Genomic DNA, 19,500 nt, shown 5'->3' on the forward strand with positions numbered 1-19,500 from the left:
TTTCTCCCCAATGGTCTTCAACCCACCTATGTGCTGATAACTGCCATTCATGTGTTCAACAAATAAATATTGAATTAGAAACAAATAGCATGAAAGATAAACACATTCAAAAGCTGGATCTTTGAAAAGACCAACAAAATAATCAACTCCTTTTGAGCCTGAATATAAAAAAAAGAGAAAGAATAAAGACGCCTAAGATTAGAAATAAGAAAGGAGGTATCACAGATACAGAAGAAATGAAAAGGTCCTTAAAAATTTCTACATCCAACTCCTATGGTAAAACATTTAAAACCCTAGGATGAGGGATGATTTCCTGTTATACTGGATTGGCCAAAAAGTTCGTTTGGGTTTTTCTGTCACATCTGTTGGCCAACCCAATAATAATATAATTAATCAAATTTGACTCAAGAAGTAGAAAATTTGAATAGGAGAAAACTTCCAATAAATGAGATTGGAAAAGTGGTTAAAGAGTCACCATTGGAAAAGGCATTGAGAAAAGAATGTAACATGGTTGAATTCTGCCTCACCTCTAAAGAAGAGGTAATTACAACAGTAGTTAAACAATTCCAGATCCTAGAAGGTGGTAGAAACCACCTCAACTCATTGCATGCAGCCAGAATAAATACAAAGACCTGAAAAGATAGCACTGGAAAGAAGCTTAAGCTTAACCTCACTAGTGAATATAGATGCAAAAATGCTAAAATATGTATGAGAAAAGGGACCTTGCAATCAAAAGAATGATCAAGTAAAGTTTATTCTTTGGAAATGTATACATATGTGGAAATTCATCAATATACCATACAAAATGAACAAATTAAAGAGAAAGTAGCATTGGGCATAGTAGATTCTGAAAAGACGTTTAGGATCCATTTATAATAAAACTCTAAAATATGGATAGAAGAAAGGGACTTGAATATAATAAATATTATACAGACCACATTCCCCAAGCCAACAGCAAATATTAAACCATTTTAATTAAATAGAGAAATAATAGCATTTCAATTAAAATCGGGAACTAGGCAGGCACGATTGTTATCAGCATTATTATTCAACATTGTTTAGAATGTTCAGGTGAATTCAGTAAAAGAAGGAATGAAATAAATGGTATAAAATTAGAAAAGAGAATACATAAATACATATTTTTGCTGATAAAATGATTACACACCTAGAAACCACAAGAGACTTTTGTAAGAAATAAGACAAATAAATGAGATTGGAAAAGTGGTTAAAGTTGAGCCATCATATTTCGTTTTTTTATTACTGATGAACAGTATTTCATTATATGGACACAACAAATTTTATTCATTCATGCTTCTGTTGGTGGATACTTAGATTGTTTCCATTTTATTTTTGTTATTGTGACCAAAGCTCCTATGAATATCGTATACAAATCTTCGTGTGGACACGTTTCTATTTTTCTTATGTATCTAGGAGTGGAATGGCTGAGTTGAGAGAGTACATACTGTATAATTCCATTTGTGTAAAATTCTAGAAAATGCAAACTAAGGTATATCGACACAAACAGATAAGCAATTGCCTAGGTTTGGGAGCAGATAGAGGGGTGGATTACAAAGGGGTATAAGGAGACTTTTGGTGGTAGTGGTAAAATTCTGTACTTTTATTGTGGAAATAATTTCATGGGTGGAATTATCTGTTAAAAATTCATCAAATCATACAATTTAAATGGGTGCAATTTATTGCACAAAAATTCTACCTCAGTAAAGATGATAAAACACATATTCAGTGTTTTAGTTATTACAAACTAAATTAGTTATCAGTTATAACTGTGTTAATATTGTTTACTTTTAAGCTGGGTATTTTGCTATTACCGTATTTCCTTTTTTATTTACATTTTTGTTCTGCATGTAGTTAATAATTGCTTTTTTAAATTTGTGACGTTTTCCCTCAGCATAATCAATGTCTTCCACCATTTTCTAAAGTTCTTCAAAATGTTTCTTAACATAAATGTCCACATGAAACTCTGTCCAGTAGTATATCATTTTCCTGAGGACGTTCCTCCTGGAGCCATCCATGCTCCATCGTGGATGGGGATTGCTTACTAATTCGCCCACATACTGATCTGCAGCTTTCTTCCATCAATGTCTTGGGATTTGCCTTCATCTCTCTTTTGAGTAAAGGACCCTCTCTTTCCCACCTTCTTCACTTTTGGTGTGGCATATCTTCCAGGAGTTTCCTTAGACATGGCACAAGAGAAAATGTGTATTTTTTTAGATTTTGAGTGTCTGAAAATGCCTGTGTTCTACCCTTATACTTGGCTGATATGTCAGCCGAGTACGGAATTCCAAGTTGAAAATAATTTTCAATTAAAAAATTGAAAATATTGTTTCATTATTGCTTTTGAGATATCTGATGTGACTTTTATCCCCTAATCTTCAATCGAGACCTTTTCTCCCTCTTCGGGAACAGGATCTTCTCTGGAATGCTGAAATTCCACAGAAATGTGCTTTGATGTGGATAATTTGCACTTATCATGTTGGTACTTTGGGGGTCTTCTTCGTTTGGTGACTCCTGACTTTCAGCTCTGGGGAATTTTGTGTATTGTTGATGTGATAATTTTGTCCTTTTCCTATTCTCTGTTTTCTCTTCTTAGAATTCCTATCTGTTGGTTGTTGGACCTATTGGGTCTACCATCTAATTTTCTGTTCTGTCCTATTTTCCTTCTACTTTCTTTCTTTCTCCCATTTCTCAGGGAGATTTCCATTTTATCTTCCAACCCTTTTACTAACTATAAAAACATTTACCTGCCAAATTTTTAATCATCAATAAATCTTTCTTGTTTTAAAAAATAATGTTCTTGTTTTATTTTCTTTTGTCTTCTCCTTAGAAGAAAGCTTTGTGAAGTTGGTGATTTTTATTAGTTTTGGTCGCTACTGTATTGCCTGCATGTAGAAAAACGTTTGACACACTATTCACACTCAAAAAACATGTGTTTAATACATAAATTGGCCTCTCTGCAGATATTATCTAGAGTCCTCTGAAGTTGTCTTTTGCTCCCAGTTACTGTCTATTTTGTGTTTGATTGTTTTAGTCTCATGCTGGAAGTTTTCTTCAAATGTCAGAGGATCTTTTGCCTGTCTGTCTGTATTTGAAAGTGAGGTTGGTTCCTTGACCCTAGAATGAGGACTGCTGGGGTTTCCTCCCCACCCAGCTTCACTGGGTCCAGCTCACAGGGCTTGACAAAGTGGTGAGCTTCACTGCTGGACCAGTGGATTTTTAAATCAGTGACACTAAATACTAGTAGCTGTAGATATTTGCTATTAGGGGTTTGAGTTTCTTGAAAGGACAATATCTTCATTTACTAACCTACTTGGAGAAAGTATGGGGTGGTGAATAATTATTGGTCAGAGGAAGAGGGAGAGGAAGCTCCCTGTTTAGCATGTAGACTTTTTACTTAATCCCCATGGTATCACCCTAGACCAGAAGGGCTTTAAATAACAAACAATTGGTCAAATCCAGCCCACCGCCTGCTTTTATAAATAAAGTTTTATTGGCACACAGCCCCACCCATTGGTGTAAATATTATCTGTGGCTGCTTTTGTGCTATGATGTCAGAGTTGAGTAGTTGTAACAGAGACCATATGGCTTGTGAAGCCTAAAATATTTACTATCTGGATATTTACAGAAAAAATTTGCTGACTCCTGTCTTCAGCCTTCATCTCCATCTCTCTCTGTCTGGTGGCCCCATGTCCAAAGCTTCTGTAGTTCATATTCTCTGGAGACTATACCTCCTACTTCCTAAAGGGGAAGAGAAAAGATGGTTGCTTAACTGTGAGAAAGGAGTGAGAATGGATATCTAGGAGTTTGATTTCTTCTTGTCTGTGCTTTTATGCAAGCCTCATGGTTTCAGCATTCCCCCACAATCTCTTACAGGCTCTGGTACCACCACTTCATTATTTCCTAAAAGGTTCTTCAGGGTGATGATTGGCAGATACTCTGTGAGCCTCTTAGTTTGAGTGTCTCATCTTTTTAAAGTCATTTTCCATGTCTTCAGTCTCTGTCTTCATATATCTTGGTTTAGGGTTCAGGGACGTCTCATAGTTTTACTTAAATGTGTTTCTGTTTCTTATTCTATTTGTTGACTTAAGGTGATAGAAGTACCTTAAAGTACAAATGGAAGTATAAACTTCTGATAAGAGCAAAAAGAAACAGATCTGAGAACTCACTATAAATCCACTGTGATAAGAGCAGCATGAAATTGGCATGAGTGTATTGGTAGTGATCCATGTAAAATGGATCAGTGACTCCGAAGAGTGAATATAGTAAAGGATCTCAGTACATAAGATAATTTAGTGTATGAGTGTTTTGTCAGGGCTTTTTGTTGCAGACAACAGAATTCACTCTAGGTAGTTTAAGTGAAAGGAAGCTTCTAGAAGCTATCTGGGAAGATGAAAGAACAGTGATTGGATGCTATGCAGCCAGGAAGAAGGGCCAATCATACCCCAGACTTTTCAAGCAGAAGTGTCATTGCTGCTACTCCTACTGCTTGGTGTTTACAATATAAGAACTTGAGAAACCTTTCACAGTCACTCCAGGATAACAAAATACCTGCTCTCCTTTGCTTACCAGGGAAATGAGGTCCCCTGTGTGCAGCTCAGTATCATGCTACCCTGTCAGCTCCAAGACTGGCTTGGGTGTGTCTGCCCAGTGAAATGCACATCACTTATGGAGCCTTAGGACAACTGATCTGAGGATGTAGGATTTTAGCCTTCCAGACTCTATAAGAAGTAAAGCCACACCATAGTTATCTTCCATGATGACAAAGGCAGTGTGACAGCACATCAGAAAGAAAATAGCCTTGAACCCCTATCCCACAACACTAAAAGATCCAGACAAAAAAAGGAGGATATAATAAAATTTGAAAAATATCCACGAGGACCAGAGACTTAAATGGAATAAACTTAGCAATGGAATTCTTTTTTTAAATCATCTTTATTGGGGTATAATTGCTTTACAATGGTGTGTTAGTTTCTGCTTTATAACAAAGTGAATCAGTTATACATATACATATGTTACCATATCTCTTCCCTCTTGCATCTCCCTCCCTCCCACCCTCCCTATCCCACCCCTCCAGGCAGTCACAAAGCACCGAGCTGATCTCCCTGTGCTATGCGGCTGCTTCCCACTAGCTATCTACCTTACGTTTGGTAGTGTATATATGTCCATGCCTCTCTCTCGCTTTGTCACAGCTCACCCTTCCCCCTCTCCATATCCTCAAGTCCATTCTCTGGTAGGTCTGTGTCTTTATTCCTGTCTTACCCCTAGGTTCTTCATGACATTTTTTTTCTTAAATTCCATATATATGTGTTTTAGCATACGGTATTTGTCTTTCTCTTTCTAACTTACTTCACTTGGTATGACAGACTCTAGGTCTATCCACCTCATTACAAATAGCTCAATTTCGTTTCTTTTTATGGCTGAGTAATATTCCATTGTATATACGTGCCACATCTTCTTTATCCATTCATCCGATGATGGGCACTTAGGTTGTTTCCATCTCCGGGCTATTGTAAGTAGAGCTGCAATGAACAGTTTGGTACATGACTCTTTTTGAATTATGGTTTTCTCAGGGTATATGCCCAGTATGGGATTGCTGGGTCATATAGTAGTTCTATTTGTAGTTTTTTAAGGAACCTCCATACTGTTCTCCATAGTGGCTGTACCAATTCACATTCCCACCAGCAGTGCAAGAGTGTTCCCTTTTCTCCACACCCTCTCCAGCATTTGTTGTTTGTAGATTTTTTGATGATGGCCATTCTGACTAGTGTGAGATGATATCTCATTGTAGTTTTGATTTGCATTTCTCTAATGGTTAATGATGTTGAGCATTCTTTCATGTGTTTGTTGGCAGTCTGTATACCTTCTTTGGAGAAATGTCTGTTTAGGTCTTCTGCCCATTTTTGGATTGGGTTGTTTGTTTTTGTGATATCAAGCTGCATGAGCTGCTTGTATATTTTGGAAATTAATCCTTTGTCAGTTGCTTCATTTGCAAATATTTTCTCCCATTCTGAGTGTTGTCTTTTGGTCTTGTTTATGGTTTCCTTTGCTGTGCAAAAGCTCTGAAGTTTCATTAGGTCCCATTTGTTTATTTTTGTTTTTATTTCCATTTCTCTAGGAGGTGGGTCAAAAAGGATCTTGCTGTGATTTATGTCATAGAGTGTTCTGCCTATGTCTTCTTTCCTCTAAGAGTTTTGTAGTGTCTGGCCTTACATTTAGATCTTTTATCCATTTTGAGCTTATTTTTGTGTATGGTGTTAGGGAGTGATCTAATCTCATACTTTTACATGTACCTGTCCAGTTTTCCCAGCACCACTTATTGAAGAGGCTGTCCTTTCTCCACTGTACATTCCTGCCTCCTTTATCAAAGATAAGGTGACCATATATGCGTGGGTTTATCTCTGGGCTTTCTATCCTGTTCCATTGGTTTATCTTTCTGTTTTTATGCCAGTACCATACTGTATTCATTACTGTAGCTTTGTAGTATAGTCTGAAGTCAGGGAGCCTGATTCGTACAGCTCCGTTTTTCGTTCTCAAGATTGCTTTGGCTATTTGGGGTCTTTTGTGTTTCCATACAAATTGCGAAATTTTTTGTTCTAGTTCTGTGAAAAATGCCAGTGGTAGTTTGATGGGGATTGCATTGAATCTGTAGATTGCTTTGGGTAGTAGAGTCATTTTCACAATGTTGATTCTTCCAATCCAAGAACATGGTATATCTCTCCATCTATTTGTATCATCTTTAATTTCTTCCTTCAGTGTCTTATAATTTTCTGCATACAGGTCTTTTGTCTCCTTAGGTAGGTTTATTCCTAGATATTTTATTCTTTTTGTTGCAAAGGTAAATGGGAGTGTTTTCTTGATTTCAATTTCAGATTTTTCGTCATTAGTGTATAGGAATGCCAGAGATTTCTGTACATTAATTTTGTATCCTGCTACTTTACCAAATTCATTGATTAGCTCTAGTAGTTTTCTGGTAGCATCTTTAGGATTCTCTATGTATAGGATCATGTCATCTGCAAACAGTGACAGCTTTACTTCTTCTTTTCCGATTTGGATTCCTTTTATTTCCTTTTCTTCTCTGATTGCTGTGGCTAAAACTTCCAAAACTGTTGAATAAGAGTGGTGAGAGTGGGCAACCTTGTCTTGTTCCTGATCTTAGTGGAAATGCTTTCAGTTTTTCACCATTGAGGATGATGTTGGCTGTGGGCTTGTCATATATGGCCTTTATTATGTTGAGGAAAGTTCCCTCTATGCCTACTTTCTGCAGGGTTTTTATCATAAATGGGTGTTGAATTTTGTCAAAAGCTTTCTCTGCATCTATTGAGATGATCATATGGTTTTTCTCCTTCAATTTGTTAATATGGTTTATCACATTGATAGATTTGCGTATATTGAAGAATCCTTGCATTCCTGGAATAAACCCCACTTGATCATGGTGTATGATCCTTTTAATGTGCTGTTGGATTCTGTTTGCTAGTATTTTGTTGAGGATTTTTGCATCTATGTTCATCAGTGATATTGGCCTGTAGTTTTCTTTCTTTGTGACATCCTTGTCTGGTTTTGGTATCAAGGTGATGGTGGCCTCGTAGAATGAATTTGGGAGTGTTCCTCCCTCTGTTACATTTTGGAAGAGTTTGAGAAGGATAGGTGTTAGCTCTTCTCTAAATGTTTGATAGAATTCGCCTGTGCAGCCATCTGGTCCTGGGCTTTTGTTTGTTGGAAGATTTTTAATCAGAGTTTCAATTTCAGTGCTTGTGATTGGTCTGTTCATATTTTCTATTTCTTCCTGATTCAGTCTTGGCAGGTTGTGCCTTTCTAAGAATTTGTCCATTTCTTCCAGATTGTTCATTTTATTGGCATAGAGTTGCTTGTAGTAATCTCTCATGATCTTTTTTGTATTTCTGCAGTGTCTGTTGTTACTTCTCCTTTTTCGTTTCTAATTCTATTGATTTGAGTCTTCTCCCTTTTTTTCTTGATGAGTCTGGCTAGTGGTTTATCTATTTTGTTTATATTCTCAAAGAACCAGCTTTTAGTTTTATTGATCTTTGTTATTGTTTCCTTCATTTCTTTTTCATTTATTTCTGATCTGATTTTTATGATTTCTTTCCTTCTGCTAGCTTTGGATTTTTTTTCTTCTTTCTCTAATTGCTTGAGGTGCAAGGTTAGGTTGTTTATTCGAGATGTTTCCTGCTTCTTAAGGTGGGCTTGTATTGCTATAAACTTCCCCCTTAGAACTGCTTTTGCTGCATCCCATAGGTTTTGGGTCGTTGTGTCTCCACTGTCATTTGTTTCTAGGTATTTTTTTTTTTCCTCTTTGATTTCTTTAGTGATCACTTCATTATTAAGTAGTGTATTGTTTAGCCTCCATGTGTTTGTATTTTTTACAGATCTTTTCCTGTAATTGATATCTAATCTCATGGCGTTGTGGTCAGAAAAGATACTTGATACAATTTCAATTTTCTTAAATTTACCAAGGCTTGATTTGTGACCCAAGATATGATCTATCCTGGAGAATGTTCCATGAGCACTTGAGAAAAATGTGTATTCTGTTGTTTTTGGATGGAGTGTCCTATAAATATCAATTAAGTCCATCTTGTTTAGTGTATCTAATTTAAAGCTTGTGTTTCCTTATTTATTTTCATTTTGGATGATCTGTCCATGGGTGAAAGTGGGGTGTTAAAGTCCCCTACTATGAATTTGTTACTGTCGATTTCCCCTTTTATGGCTGTTAGTATTTGCCTTATGTACTGAGGTGCTCCTACGTTGGGTGCATAAATATTTACAGTTGTTATATCTTCTTCTTGGATCGATCCCTTGATCATTATGTAGTGTCCTTCTTTGTCTCTTTTCATAGTCCTTATTTTAAAGTCTGTTTTGTCTGATATGAGAATTGCTACTCCAGCTTTCTTTTGGTTTCCATTTTCATGGAATATCTTTTTCTATCCCCTTACTTTCAGTCTGTATGTGTCTCTAGGTCTGAAGTGGGTCTCTTGTAGACAGCATATGTAAGGGTCTTGTTTTTGTATCCATTCAGCTAATCTGTGTCTTTTGGTGGGAGCATTTAGTCCATTTACATGTAAGGTGATTATCGATATGTATGTTCCTATTCCTATTTTCTAAATTGTTTTGGGTTCGTTATTGTAGGTCTTTTGCTTCTCTTGTGTTTCTTGCCTAGAGAAGTTCCTTTAGCAGTTGTTGTAGAGCTGGTTTGGTGGTGCTGAACTCTCTCAGCTTTTGCTTGTCTGTAAAGGTTTTAATTTCTCCATCAAATCTGAATGAGATCCTTGCTGGGTAGAGTAATCTTGGTTGCAGGTTTTTCTCCTTCATCACTTTAAATATGTTCTGCCACTCCCTTCTGGCTTGCAGAGTTTGTGCTGAAAGATCAGCTGTTAACCTTATGGGGATTCCCTTGTGTGTTATTTGTTGTTTTTCCCTTGCTGCTTTTAATATGCTTTCTTTGTATTTAATTTTTGACAGTTTGATTAATATGTGTCTTGGCGTATTTCTCCTTGTATTTATCCTGTATGGGACTCTCTGTGCTTCCTGGACTTGATTAACTATTTCCTTTCCCATATTAGGGAAGTTTTCAACTATAATCTCTTCAAATATTTTCTCAGTCTGTTTCTTTTTCTCTTCTTCTTCTGGAACCCCTATAATTCGAATGTTGGTGTGTTTAATGTTGTCCCAGAGGTCTCTGAGACTGTCCTCAGTTCTTTTCATTCTTTTTTCTTTATTCTGCTCTGCAGTAGTTATTTCCACTATTTTATCTTCCAGGTGACTTATCTGTTCTTCTGTCTCAGTTATTCTGCTATTGTTCCCATCCAGAGTATTTTTCATTTCATTTATTGTGTTGTTCATCATTGTTTGTTTCATCTTTAGTTCTAGGTCCTTGTTAAATGTTTCTTGCATTTTGTCCATTCTATTTCCAAGATTTCGGATCATCCTTATTATCATTATTCTGAATTCTTTTTCAGGTAGGCTGCCTATTTCCTCTTCATTTGTTAGGTCTGATGGGTTTTTATCTTGCTCCTTCATCTGCGGTGTGTTTTTCTGTCTTCTCATTTTGCTTATCTTACTGTGTTTGGGGTCTCCTTTCTGCAGGCTGCACGTTCGTAGTTCCCGTTGTTTTTGGTGTCTGTTCCCAGTGGCTAAAGTTGATTCAGTGGGTTATGTAGGCTTCTTGGTGGAGGGGACTAGTGCCTGTGTTGTGGTGGATGAGGCTGGATCTTGTCTTTCTGGTGGGCAGGTCCACGTCTGGTGGTGTGTTTTGGGTTTCTGTGGAGTTATTATGGTTTTAGGCAGCCTCTCTGCTAATGGGTGGGGTTGTGTTCCTATTTTGCTAGTTGTTTGGCATAGGGTGTCCAGCACTGTAGCTTGCTGGTCGTTGAGTGAAGTTGGGTGCTGGCATTGAGATGGAGATCTCTGGGAGATTTTCACCGTTTGATATTATGTGGAGCTGGGAGGTCTCTTGTTGACCAGTGTCCTGAAGTTGGCTCTCCCACTTCAGAGGCACAGCACTGACTCCTGGCTGCAGCACCAAGAGCCTTTCATCCAAAGGAAGGAAGGAAGAAAGAAGAGAAGAAGGAAAGAAGGAAAGAAAGAAAGGAAAGAGGGAGGGAGGGATGGTGGGAGGAAGGAAGGAAGGAAGGAGGGAAGGAAGGAAAAAAGAAGGAAGATAAATTAAAATAAAATAGAGTAAAATGTAATAAAGTTATTAAATTAAAAATATTAAGAAAAAAATTAAAAAAAAAAATGGACGGATAGAACCCTAGGACAAATGGTGGAAGGAAAGCTATACAGACAAAATCTCACACAGAAGCATACACATACACACTCACAAAAAGAGGAAAAGGGGAAAAAATCATAAATCTTGCTCTCAAAGTCCACCTCCTTAATTTGGGATGATTCGTTGTCTGAAGGAGGGAAGGAAGGAAAGAAAGAACGAAGATAAAGTAAAATAAAAAGTTATTAAAATAAAAAGTAATTATTAAGAAAAAAGTTAAAAAAAAATACGGACGGATAGAACCCTCAGACAAATGGTGGAAGCAAAGCTATACAGACAAAATCTCACACAGGAGCATACACATACACACTCACAAAAAAAGGAAAAGGGGAAAAAATAATAAATCTTGCTCTCAAAGTCCACCTCCTTAATTTGGGATGATTCGTTGTCTATTCATGTATTCCACAGCTACAGGGTACATCAAGTTGATTGTGGAGATTTAATCCGCTGCTCCTGAGGCTGCGGGGAGAGATTTCCCTTTCTCTTCTTTGTTCTCACAGCTCCCAGGGCTCAGCTTTGGATTGGGCCCCGCCTCTGCGTGTAGGTCGCTGGAGGGCGTCTGTTTTTCGCTCAGACAGGACGGGGTTAAAGGATCCGCTGATTCGGGGTCTCTGGCTCACTCAGGCCGGGGGGAGGGAGGGGTACGGATGTGGGGCGAGCCTGCGGTGGCAGAGGCCGACGGGACGTTGCACCAGCCTGAGGTCCGCCGTGCGTTCTCCCGGGGAAGTTGTCCCTGGATCACGGGACCCTGGCAGTGGCGGGCTGCACAGGCTCCCCGGAAGGGGCTTGTGGATAGTGACCTGTGCTCGCACACAGGCTTGTTGGCGGCGGCAGCAGTAGCCTTAGCGTCTCCTGCCCGTCTCTGGGGTCCGCGCTTTTAGCCGCGGCTCTCGCCCGTCTCTGGAGCTCCTTTAAGCATCGTTCTTAATCCCCCCTCCTCGCGCACCAGGAAACAAAGAGGGAAGACCTCTTCGGCAGGTCCAGACCTTTTCCTGGACTCCCTCCCGGCCAGCCGTGGTGCACTAACGCCCTGCAGGCTGTGTTCACACCGCCAACCCTAGTCCCCTCCCTGAGCTCCTACCGAAGCCCGAGACTCAGCTCGCAGCCCCGCCCGCCCCGGCGGGTGAGCAGTCAAGCCTCTCGGGCTGGTGAGTGCCGGTCGGCACCGATCCTCGGCACCGATCCTCTGTGCGGGAATCGCCCCGCTTTTCCCTCTGCACCCCTGTGGCTGCGCTCTCCTCCGCGGCTCCGAAGCTTCCCCTCTCCGCCACCTGCAGTCTCCGCCCGCGAAGGGACTTCCTAGTGTGTGGAAACCTTTCCTCCTTCACAGCTCCCTCCGACTGGTGCAGGTCCTGTTCCTATTCTTTTGTCTCTGTTTTTTATTTTTTTCTTCTGCCCTACCCAGGTACGTGGGGAGTTTCTTGCCTTTTGGGAGGTCTGAGGTCTTCTGCCAGCGTTCAGTAGGTGTTCTGTAGGAGTTGTTCCACATGTAGCTGTATTTCTGGTGTATCTGTGGGGAGCAAGGTGATCTCCGCGTCTTACTCTTCTGCCATCTTCCCCTCGTCTCCTAGCAATGGAATTCTTATAAGTACATCCTAAACTACCTCCTTAAGCAAGTCCAGAAACTGTAGAAGGAAATATTCTGACTACATAAAAGTGAACTGTTGATTGCAAAAAAAGAGGGCACAAGCCATTGTTATTCCTAGTGTGGGGGGCGGACCAGAGCCAATCTATAGTGTGCTACCAACCAATGTCTTGGTAAGAGCACAGGCTGAGAATAAGCATTTATAAACTTATGCAGCAGTTTAGCACTGCCATGACATCCAAATGTGTGATTTTGTATTGTATGAAACATCGATCTGCTATGGATTCGAAATTGTAAAATACTGGTGCTTTGCCACAGAGACTTTGAGATGCACTGCCGTAAACAAAGTACATATACATGTATGAGCTCTGGAAAAGAGTTATTTGCAATGCAGCTGACAAAATATTAAAATCTGTAGTATATATGAATTATACAGTTGACATAAAAAAAATGAAAGAGTGGACCAAGGGATTAGCTGTAATTCAGAGACGTGAAATCCAGATGTAAACTCATATGTCATTTGAATTCATGAGTGGTCAGGGCTATGTTTTAGTCTTCAGACGTATAAAAATTGGAAAGAGCCATAATACCTATTGCTAATGCAGGTATGGGGAAATTCGTACACATTGCTAGTGGAACTGTGAATTGTTACCACCTTTTCAGGAAACAAACTTGCCAGCCCCCATAAAGATAAAAATAAATTGAACATAATTCTTGGCTCAGCAGTATTCTCCCTGGGAAACCTATCCCATCAAAATAAAAGCACCTGTATAAGTAAGCATATCTGTTCAAAGATGTTTATTGCAGCCTCATTCGTAGTGGCAAAAACCTAGAAACAAAGGGCATATCAGTAATAGGGGAATGGTTGAAGAAATTATAGCTCATCCACCCCTGGGAATCTTATGTAGCTATTCAGAAGGATGAATTAGAATTATACCAGTTACCGTGGCAGGATTTTTGTGAGGTATCCTTGAGTGAGAAAAGATGCAGAAAATGTTTAATATGATCTCATTTTAATGAAACCATCAATGGAAAAAATGCTGTATGTGTTTTTACATCTGTATATATGTTAAAATATACTTACGAAAAAATGGAGAAAAATAAAAAAATATATAAACTATGTTGTTAACATGGGTTATTGTGGGAGGTGCTGGTGAAAATGTGGAGATGCAGGCAAGAGTCAGAGGGGAGGCCAGAGAAAGCAAAGACTGTATTATAAATCCCATCATGCATGGGAAGGTTCAGTTTATGTACAAGTGTCCATTTGGTGTATACACATAAAACATTTTCTAACACAGTCTTTACGAAAGATGAGTTAGCTTTGTAAGTACTACCTTGTAGAGATGACCATGATAAAATGACAGTAAAATAAGTCAATAAGGAAATCGATCAGGAAATCAATAAGGAAAAGGTTAATATCTTGGTAGAAAATTGTTCAAAGGACACATATAGCAATTCAATAAAAGGTAAGTACAAATCACCAATTACCATGTGAAAAATGTGCAACTTGATCAATAGTCAAAGAAATGTAAGTGAAAATCCTATGAGATGTTTTTGTCACATGTCCGGGTTTGAAGTATTATTAAAACTGGTAAACCTTGGATTGAGGATGGCATTCTCAAGTATACTTCGAGAGAGAATAAAAATTAAAACAAAGTTTGGAGGGAAATATCTGTAATATGCCTCAAAACATGTCTTATGGCATTGATGTTGATTTCTCTTCTAAAATTTCATCCTGTCAATGTTAAGCATGTAAGAGGGAAGAGACTTTCTGTCTGTGAAAGGACGCCTATCAAAAGATGTTACTAAATGAATGAAGTAACAGAATCCCAGTTTTATGTATAGTAGTGAAACATTTAGAACTGCCTAAACATCCAACAGAAAGGAATTAGTTAAAGAACATACAACCATATAAAAATATCTATTATAGAAACATGCTTATGACAGGTTGTGATTAAAGAAGATAGGTGAAACAATGATGTTAAAGTTTTGCTGATTTTCCAGTCAAATATTATACATCGATATGTAGAAAAATGGAAGAGACAAACAGAGAAATGTTAAAAAGTAATGGATGATGGGATTGTGGATAACATCTTGTCTTGGTGCCTTTCTGTGTAGTTTCCAAGTTTTCTGCTTTGAGCAGTAGTTTTAATTAAAAAGAAAAAAAGATGTTACAAGCATGTTAAAAGGCTATAAAGATTACCATCTTCTGAAGTGCACTCAGAGGGAGACGAGCAGGTAGGAGCACTGTGCCCTGTTCAGGAAGAGAGCCGGCCGCCGAGGCGAGTCACTGTCCCAGCATCACTTTGGCATATGAACTCTAACCTTCAGCTTTCAAAGCTGGAGATATTATCAAAGGTAGGTCATTATTTAATGGCTTGGAGGTTATTTCCGAAGTCCCTCGTGGGCTGCTATAAATGATTAGTAACATCATTATTGCTTATACATTTGTGGGCCAGCCTAGTATTGCTTTATCAGCACTGACTCAGGGTTTTTATAGGTAAATGGCTCTCAACTTGGGGTTCCCTAACCTCAAGAGGTGCACAGTGGTGGTAAGCTCTCCGAACTATACTTTATGTACATAAAAGTGTCAGAAAAATTATGCGTTTACCCTTACAATACTGTACGGGCTGACAAAGCCTTATTTTAATTGCCTTGGCTTCTTTTTTTTTTTCGCTTTTAATAGAATATACAATTTTCAGTTGATACATTGTAATGAATTGGTCGTTAGAATGGTTTTTGATAAATAATATACGTTGGGAAAGTTGAATTTTTACTAAATTAATAAAAGTTGGGGTTTTAGAAAAGCCTTTCAAACCTGGAATCAGATTTTTTCCCTGGCTCCAGGATTATTCTGATAGTTGTACTTAATATCCAGGCTCAGCCACACTACTTAAAGTTGTATTTTAACCCCCCTTATAGATATGAACTTCAGCAACAACTTGAAGTGATATTTCTGTAAGAGAAGAAACCATAGGGAAGGTCTCATCTGACTTAGCAAACATTCTCTATTTTCCAAATGGGCAACAGGAAGACTCACGAGGTCCTGAATACAGAGAGAAAGAGGCTGCCAGAACCCACATTTTCTGTTTCTTACTTTTTCACTTCTCCTTGGGCTCTGGGGTTATTTCCCTAGAAATAACAGGCATGCAGAAGGTGACAAACACTCATGCACACACATGGAAAATCAAAAAGGGTTAGGCAGAGATAGAGAGGGAGGGAGAGAGAGATTTCTTGTATATAGCATGATCTCGTGTAATTCTTTCTAGACTTCTGTGAGATTGTTGCTGTAATTAGTTCTTTTTAAACAGAAGTGCTGAAGCACAGAGAAGTTAAGCAACTTGCTTAAAATCACACAGCTAGTCAGAGGCAAAGCCAGGATTTGAACTTGGGCAGTCTGAATCCAGAGCCTTGGTCTTAACCCCTGTCATAACAACATCATATTTCTATACCCTGAAAAAAGAAGTCAACCAGAAGCACAGTGAAAACAGCTCCTTAATAAAGTGACTAATTCTGGCAACTGGCCCAGAGAGGAGATGGGAAACCTATTTAGTTTTACTTCCATGACTGATACATATCTTAAAACTGAATTTCTTGCTAGAAGATTTAAAAAATTTTAATTGTAAATGCTGAGGAATTAAAAAAAATCAGCTAGCTGAAAATTCCGGCTGTTGTTCATCATCAAGCATATTATATTTTAAAGAAAGTATTTTTAGCCAATTTAGCCCCCGAATTACATTAGTAGAGCCTCAGTCCAGCCAATTGGGGTTTTAAAAACATTGTCTGCTCTTGGTCTATTCTGTAAGTGGCCAAAACAGAGAAAGAGTTTTCAATGTACTTCCTTTACTATTTTCTGAGTGTTTTTGAGTTATGTGAAAAGTGCTGTGATGTTTCATCTGTAGGAGATTTAGCACTGGAAATAGTATTTTGACAGTCCAAAAGAACCCTTCTAGATGGAAGTATAGATTTATATCTCAAACTTCCAAGCAAAACTTTCAATAAATGAAAAGAAAAAAATCAGGGCTTCCCTGGTGGCGCAGTGGTTGAGAGTCCGCCTGCTGATGCAGGGGACACGGCTTCGTGCCCCGGTCCGGGAAGATCCCACATGCCGTGGAGTGGCTGGGCCCGTGAGCCATGGCCGCCGAGCCTGCGCGTCCGGAGCCTGTGCTCCGCAACGGGAGAGTCCATGACAGTGAGAGGCCCGCGTACCGCAAAAAAAAAAAAAAATCGAACAGTTTTAAAAGTGAAAATAGGATGGCTGGTGGCTGGTTAGTGTATATTTGTGTGTTGGGGGTTTGGGGGATGAGAAGGGCCGGTGGGCAGAGCCTGCTCTGTTGATTTCCCTAAGTCTTCATTTGGGATAGGCAGGTACCTCAGTATTATACAGCATTTTAAAAAAATTGTATTGAAGGATAATTGATTTACAGTGTTCTTAATTTCTGCTGTACAGCAAAGTGATTCAGTTATACATATATATGTTCTTTTTCATGTTCTTTTCCATTACCGTTTATCCCAGGATATTGAATATAGTTCCTGGTGCTCTACAGTAAGACCTTGTTGTTTATCCATCCTATATATAACAGTTTGCTACAGCATTTTTTTTTAACTGAAGAAATGAAAGCATTTGCAAGTGCAGCCAACAAAAAGCCTTCATCAAGTCAGTAGAACTTTTCAATCAAAATGACAACAGCCTCTGGTCTGTCTCTTGCTGGAAATAGAAAATGTGTAGAAGGGGTTTCACCCTCTGGGCACTGATCACAGAGTCCAGTATCTTGTTATAATTTTATAAAAGTCAAAGATCCAGCCACTTTCATGGTAAACGTGGCCTTTCCAGCATCCTCCGTAAATGGTACTTGACTCTTGCTGAAGGCATTCATATTGTCAGGCTCTGATCCTGTGAAGGCCCTTCCTGACAGCATCTGTAAAGGGCTTGATGAATAAAGGGCTGGATCCAGATGTGAGGACGCAGCCTTTTCTGGGCTGTCTCCTCTGTGAGCCCTCCCATCCTCAACCTACTGCCTTCCCCATCCCGTTTCTGTGAGTGCAAGATGGCAGTAAGGCACAGCGCCACCATCCCTTGTCATCCTCTTCGTCAAGGCCATCAGTGTCCTCCACACTTAGGAGTTCACCGGCCCTTTCTCATCCCTCAGCTTACTTAAACCATCAGCAGCATTCCCCCTCTTGCTTTGAAAACAACCACCACCCTCTCTTCATTTTCCTCCAGACCCACTGGATGTTTCCTTCTCTACTGACTAGATCCCTATCATCTTTCCACCTCACATGCGGAACTGCTTCAGAACTCACACTTAGATCTCTTATGGTCTCATACATTAGGTGACCTTGCTCTGTCCCATGGCTTTAAATACCAACTCTATCCATGACTCCCTAATTTATATTTCCAGTCTTCTCCTAAACTCGAAAATCTCCGTATTGCTTATCTGACATCAGTGAATATCTCATAGTCATACAAACTGAGCATATCTGAAATAAAATTCTTTTTTTTTTGTACTCATCCCTAAAACCACTTTTTTCTGAGCCTTTATCATCTCCATTTAAAGAGAAAACAAAAACAAAGTAAAACAAACAAGCCTGGAACCATCTTCCTAGGTGTTGGCCATCATTCAAGGAATTTGACACACCCTTTCCTTTCTGACACAACTCATGTTTAATCCATCATCGAATTCTGTCCTTTCTACCTTCAAAACAATATTAGGGGGAAAACATTTGCTTACACGCTTCTGCCCTACCCTAGGTTTTCTCCACCTCAGCATCGTTGCCATTTGGGGTTGGATAATTCTTTGTTGTGGAGGCTGGCTCTGTGCATTGTAGGACATTTAGCAGCATCTCTGGCCTCTGCCCACTGGATGACACATTCCTTCCCCTCCAGTTGTGACGATCAAGAGTATCTCCAGACACTGACAACAGGTCCCCTAGGGCAGAATCACTTCCAAGTGAGAGCCGCTGCTCCACTCCCAGCAACCCCATCTTTCACCTGGGTGATCGCAGTGGCCTTACAGCTGGCTTCCTTACTGTCTCTCTTGGTCTCACATATTCTACCCGGTAGCCAGAGTGATCTTTTTTTTTTAATCCAAAATGTGTTTATTGGGATGGTTTCCCATTCATCTTGATTCAGGGTGCTTTTAGTGCTGCTTCTGTCTGAAGGAGCATCCTTCTGTAAGCCTTGCTTTTCCTCCTGTAGAGGCTGGCAGAGGACAATAGAACAGCCAACACACAAAGCCACTGTCTGTGCATGGCTGAAGACAGAGGTGATTTTATAGCGTCCTGGGCACTTCACATCCACGAAATAGGAATTGGGGCTCTGCACCAGACGCTGCTTCTGGTGTTTCCTCTTCTCCTCTTCTGGAGAGGGATGAAGGAGCTCCTTTGTGAGAGGCATGTTCTCATGGGGAGGTCATCACCCCCGCAAAGGAGAATCATCTTTTTTTTTATACAATTTTTTTTTGATGTGGACCATTTTTAAAGTCTTTATTGAATTTGTTACGATATTGCTTCTGTTTTATGTTTTGGTTTTTTGGCTGCAAGGCATGTGGGATCTTAGCTCCCCGACCAGGGGTCAAACCCGCACCCGCTGCACTGGAAGGCAAAGTCTTAACCACTTGACCACCAGGGAAGTCCCGAGAATGATCTTTTAAAAAACCATTCGGATGATTTCACTCTTGTTGGCGGCCGTGGTGATGTGCCCTCAGAGAGCAGGATGAGAGAAGGGTGTCTGGGAGACAACATCGACTGCCACACCCTGGGATCTGCCCGCGTCCAAGCTCTTCTCAGCTACACTGTTCGCAGGCTGCTCTGGGCTGATGATGGAGCACGGCCAGGGCCTCAGAGCTGGGCTGTCGCTGACTCACACGTGTGATGCTTTGGAATTTCCCAGAGCTATATTCCAGTTTGACCAATCTTCCTCCCCTTCCTCCTTTCACAGGACTTTCACAGACTTACATCGTGTTTTTAGGTCTGTCCTAACCTACTCTGTCTCCCTAGCAAGCCTTCTCCCCCTTTATCCTCCCCAGGTGTTTTCTCTAATAAACCTCCCTGAATGTCTAATTCCATCCTGGCCTCTGCTTCTCAGACAATCCAAAAACTCCCCTGCTCAGGACTT

The 19,500-nt window shown here is 39.7% G+C and overlaps 1 pseudogene; it reads right to left on the bottom strand.

Moving 5' to 3' along the window:
* Window positions 1–18,458: 18,458 nt before the first annotated feature.
* LOC137211859 (small ribosomal subunit protein eS27-like) lies at window positions 18,459–18,797 on the bottom strand (annotated as a pseudogene).
* Between the last annotated feature and the right edge of the window lie 703 nt (window positions 18,798–19,500).

The sequence above is a fragment of the Pseudorca crassidens genome, chromosome 19 (genome assembly GCF_039906515.1).
Source record: "Pseudorca crassidens isolate mPseCra1 chromosome 19, mPseCra1.hap1, whole genome shotgun sequence".
Classification (NCBI taxonomy): Eukaryota; Metazoa; Chordata; class Mammalia; order Artiodactyla; family Delphinidae; genus Pseudorca; species Pseudorca crassidens.